General features: G+C 46.1%; 1 long non-coding RNA gene across 1 annotated transcript; it reads left to right on the top strand.

The window, feature by feature from the left end:
- The first annotated feature begins 2,589 nt into the window (after positions 1-2,589).
- On the top strand, positions 2,590-5,118 carry LOC135323384 (uncharacterized). The gene is made up of 3 exons (XR_010384975.1): positions 2,590-3,203; positions 3,509-3,662; positions 4,248-5,118. It is a non-coding gene; the product is annotated as an uncharacterized LOC135323384 (long non-coding RNA).
- Positions 5,119-5,420: the final 302 nt, after the last annotated feature.

The raw sequence follows: 5,420 nt of genomic DNA, 5'->3' as shown, positions 1-5,420 counted from the left end.
ATACTTTAATTAAAAAAAAAACCAGGAACTCCCACACTCTCATCTTGTCTTCAGGTCCTTCACAAACACTGGCTCAGTAGATGGACTGAAATTGCCTTTGTCTTATTTTTCCCTTTTAAAATACACGTGCGCACACACACACCCTCCTTCAATTTGGCCAGTGAAAAGCTCAGAGCCAGATGTGGAGCAAAAGTGTATAGAAGATTACAGTCCACGTTGATTTTATTTTGATGTTGGTATACGTCTTTTCAAGCGGCCCTAAATCCTCCTAGAAGAAAGGCTGGTGAGACGACTGTAAATAAATATATGTTAAGAAGAAGAATATTAGTCTATAACCTGTCAAAATAGTACCACTGTGGAAGCCAGCCTGGTTTACAGATGCCAAGAAGAAGAGAAGATTCTGTGCCAAAAGGGAAGAAACAAATTAGCACACAGCCGAAACAAACAGGGGTGTTTCACGTGCACGCACGGAACAACTGTGCTTTATTTTCCCACAGGCAACTGGCTGCTTGCCTTAGAGCACAGAAGAACTAAATCATGGACCCAGGTTTCTAAGCAACCTTAATGTTTACTGCAGATTTTTTTCCCGTTAGAATTTAAGAACTAGATTTCCATTAAGGTGGTAAATTATGAAATAATATGCAAAGCCTTTTAAAATTTTCAGTTGTTTGTCTTACAATAATACCAGCCAAAAACATGATTCTCCACTGAAAATGTCACTGTTGGTTGGGAAGTCAAGCATCATCGGCCTTCCAGAATTTACCAATATTCAAGTGTCACTTCTCTTTCCTTTTTTTTCAGTTTTTAAAATTTTTTTTTTCAATTTTTAATTTTTTGGTGGGGGAGGTAGTTAGGTTATTTATTTAACGGAGGTGCTGGGGATTGAACCCAGGACCTCGTGCATACTAAGCACGTGCTCTACCACTGAGCTGGACCCTCTCCCTCACTTCTCTTTCTTTATACCCTTTCTGAGGGACCCCTGCTGCAGCTTGTAAGAGAGAAGAAAAGAAAAAAAAGAGTTTACAGCTAACACCTTGTCAAAATGAATCACTGTGTTAATAATGATTTTAATCAGACCTCTGGTCACTTCGAGTTTTTATTTTCAGCCTAACCTTTCAGCATCTTCCAGGAAACAACACAAGAATGCAGAGATCACCTTTTAAGAAGTGTGCATAAAGCTGGTAGAACCACAGGTATCACTGCTGGAGGGGCGGTAAACAGGATGAGAGGGTCAGAATCCTCTTTATGGATACTCCGGGTAGAATGTTACCTCCGGGCCTCTGTTACATAAAATATATGGGAAATGTAATGGCGAAGCTACCAAGACTCCACTCCATTAGAGAAAGGTCATTTTTAAGAAGAAAATTGTAGGGTTTTGAATGTAAATGTGAGACTAATGCACAATATTAGGGCACAGAATCCATGCCCGAGGCATACCATCATCAACATTAGAATTTCAATCAGCCGCTCCAGCGATGGGGTCAGGTCACGTCTTCTCTGCATATAAATGAGAACACACAAGAGTTTTTTGAAAAAAGGCAAAAAAAACAAAAAACAAAAAACTGAGCAGACACTACAGTAATGACATGGGACCGCCTTACCAACAGGGTGACAAGAGGTCTGAATCATCAGTTACAAATACCCAGGCCGTCAAATCATAAAACACTGCACCAAGAATGTTTTGCTTGAATTTTTAAAAAGTTTATCTTTACATGTCTTATTTCCAGTGTCATCACCCCATGTTAGAAAAGTAGGATCCCTGTGGGTTTTCTTTCCCTGGTCTTAAATTACTTCTCCAGAAACAAATCTTCTGAATGTAATCGGAGATGGGACCGTGGGTGGCCAAGTGGCCCTTTTTATAAATGGCCGGTTAACGACCTTGTGGTGCTGAAAGGACAGCCTCTTACAGTACAAATATGGAGATGATTGCCGTGTGTATCGAATGACCCCCTCCCCCACAAAAAACCTCGGCCACCTTGAGGGGAAGACCAGCACGGAAAGGCTCTTTGGCATTGGCTGCGTTAAAATGATGTGCTGGTTTAAGTGATCCAGTAATCTTGAAAACAGCCTTTCACGAAGGGGAATAAAATGACGCTCACTTGAGATATTCTTTGAAATGAATGACTCGGGGCCCATTTTTCAAAGGGGGCTCTAAGGCCAACCAGAAGACATTTACTATTTTGCCGACTCAGTGACTGCACTTCAACTTGGGCTACCTCCTCTGTGAGTCGGTGTGTGATTTTATTTCCTAAATGATAATGATGCAGACTTCATGGGGCTACTGTGAATAGCTAATGATGGCAAGCACTCAGGCTCTATAAATCAATATTATTAATTGCATCAGTGATAAACATACAAATTCCATTATTAGCCCTAGCATCCTACTGCCTGTTACAAAACCACACACATTTAGTGCCTTGGTTTTTTTCACCATGGTTCCCTTAGGGACTTCTTTATTGTTTCTATATTACAGCCTAAAAGTGATAACAGTTTTGTCTTTGTTTTTCATAATGCTGTAGTTTAAATAAAATCACACCCACACATGCCTGTGAGCACATACACAAACCCCAAATGAAGAAAAGGCAATGACTTAAATTGCAAAGTAAAATGAGAAAAAGACAAAAGGCTTCTTGTAGCCTGAGATCAGAAGGGGTTGAACAGGAGAACTCTTGAGGCTGAGAGCAGCGAGCACAGAGAAGGTAGAGATGGGCCAGGACAGCTGAAGAGGCGGAGTGCCTGTGCCCGTGGGCACTGCAGCCCAGGACCATGGCCAGACAGATGTTACCCCCTCCCTTCCAGGTACCTGCTTTCAGAGGCTGATCCATCATCATTTATTATCTGTATCGTCAAATGTTAAGACACTCCTGCCACAGCAAAGCCCTACATCTCAGACATAGAGGAATAAACAGATGAAAAATCACAACAGGGTTTTATGACTCCGATCACACACCATACATTATCAGCACAAGTACATTAGGACCCCGGGGGGGAATTAATCTTCTGAGAGACAGAGCTGGTTCTTGGTGATACCTTTCCCATGGGAGGAAAGAACAGAAGGTATTTACTCCACGCCCCTTTTTCTAATTGCTGCGTTTGCTTTTATTGAAGGAAAGACGGGCAGAGGCGATGTCTTCCCCAGGTTACAAGCTGATGAGGAGGAGCCAGTTTTTCATGCCCTGGTTCCTTGATGTGCTGTATTTGGGGTGAGAGGGATTCATCTGTGGGATGAACTTGTCTCCTTCCCAGAGTACCAAAAAACAAACTCGCCCTGCAGTAACTACAATCTCCAGGAATATTGCAGCTTCCAAGCCCACACACCATGCCAGTCTCCTAGCTGGAACACGAAAGACGGGGAGCTCTGAGAAATGCTGCCCTCATCATAATAGCTAATGTTTTATTGGCAGGCACTGTGTGCCTGCCACATGGAACTGAGAACTTCACTCAGGTTCACTCACTGAATCCTCCCCAAACCTTAGAGAGAGAAACTTCTTTATTCTCCTCCTTACAGGTGAGGCATAGAGGGTCGGGGAAAGGCAGCTCCCGGCAGCCAGGAGCTGGCCTGGCACTCAGCTGGTCTTGGGGCGTCTCTCCTGTTGAACAAACAATTCCAAAGGACACCAGCATCACACAGAGCCACTCCATGACCAGGATGGGTCAAGACAGTAAGCCCCCTTGTAGTCATTGTGAGCCCAGACAAAAACCAGAACATTGTCCAGACCCCCTTCCCCCAAATTGACCTCTCCCAGCTAATCTGAGCCGCGGTTAGGCTGCTGCTTTGTCAATTACAGCTGTCAGCTGGCCCTCGTCTGCCCTCCCTGCGTACCCACCCGATCAAAGGACTGCTCAGTCCTGGTCCTGGCAGCATCTAACCCAGAGCAGAACCCCACTTCCTTAAACCTTCCCCCAAATCACTTCCCCCAGGTGCTCTGCAAGTTCCCTCCTCTCAACTGCAAGTGTGTGTGTGTGTGTGTGTGTGTGTGTGTGTGTGTGTGTGTGTTCGGGGAGGGGGAGGGGGGCTTTGGCTGGAGCACGTTGCCCACAGCTTAGTAACCTGTGGAGCTAACACATCCAGTAAATCACAGAGCTGCTGAGTTGGGATGTGAGCCAGGCAGCAGGCTCCCCTGCCCAGATAGGATCACGCCTCTCCCAGCGTGAAATGATGGAGTTTGCTGCAACAATTTGGATTTCATGAGAACACTGCCTTCACTTTGCATATTGTAATCGCTTGTTTTTGTTTTTCCCCCCAGATAGAAGGGCAGAGTCGTGACACTCACTTGAGAATCCGTGGCCCTAAGCATTCCTGGGAGCGGATGCGGGAAAATGGAAATGGAGAAATTGAACCTTAAAACACCTCCAGCCCATCACTTCTCCCTGCCTGCCTGCCTCCCTCCCTCTCTCCTCCCAACACCTCCCTCCCTCCCTGAGCCCTCCCAGCCCCTGCACATAGTGCCTCTGCCCCTGGGTTCCAAGGTCAGGCATTCCTCCTCTTCTTCTGACGCTGACATCTGTCCTGTGGCTGCCGCTGCACAGTCTCTATCCTCGGGGGTCCCTGGGGATGGCCGAGGGGTAGGTAAGACAGGGGTGGGGTGCACGAAGCTGCGTTCACACAGCAAGCACAGGTTTTAATCAGATCAGTGAAAACAACAAAGTTTTCTATTGATGTCTTCCTTCACCAGTTGCTTTTTTTCCCTTAAATATACTAATGTCACTGTATTGGGGTGGCTTGGGGAGAGGTCTAACGCCCCGCCTCCTGCCCTGCCCCCACCGGCTGGGCCGCTGGAGGTACTGGTTCACTTTTCTCTCTCTCCCTGCTGGACAGAGGAAGAGGGGTCTGCGTGTCTTCTGTCTCCATCCCCAGCTCTCAGGCAGCGTGTCCCCTGCATGAATGAAGGACACTCACACAGTGGAAAATCACTAGGGCTTGGGCAAAAGAGAGGTTTGCAGATTTTACATGCACATGAACGTACAAACACACGAATGGCTGCCTCCCCTGTCCCCGAACCCCAGACACACTGGAAGGGGTCTGCGAGGCCGCTGTGGGCTCTCCCCTCAGCAGGACCTGCTCACTCCTGCCTCATCAAATATTTATCTTGTGGCTCTTCTGCCTCACGATGCTGCCGCGGGTGGGGGGGAACGGCAAGGTAAATATGCCTTCCTTACCCCTACGGAGCTTGGAATCTAATTATCTTCTAGAGATCCTTTGGGGATCTGCTTAATAAATCAATACGAATGATTTGTAATTAGAATATCAATTATTTGTATGCAAATGTGGCCTTCTGGGTGCTTGGGGACAAGGCCTGAAGGATTGAAAAGACTCTTCCCCCTCCTACCCCTACTCTCAAATTCTTAATTACATTATTTTGATCATTCATCAGACATTTATTGAGCACCTTTTACATGCCAGGCACAGAGATGGGGAC

This window comes from Camelus dromedarius, chromosome 18, assembly GCF_036321535.1.
Source record: "Camelus dromedarius isolate mCamDro1 chromosome 18, mCamDro1.pat, whole genome shotgun sequence".
NCBI lineage: Eukaryota > Metazoa > Chordata > Mammalia > Artiodactyla > Camelidae > Camelus > Camelus dromedarius.
Note: the sequence above shows the minus strand (reverse complement) of the source record. Positions and strands in the feature narration are given on the sequence as shown.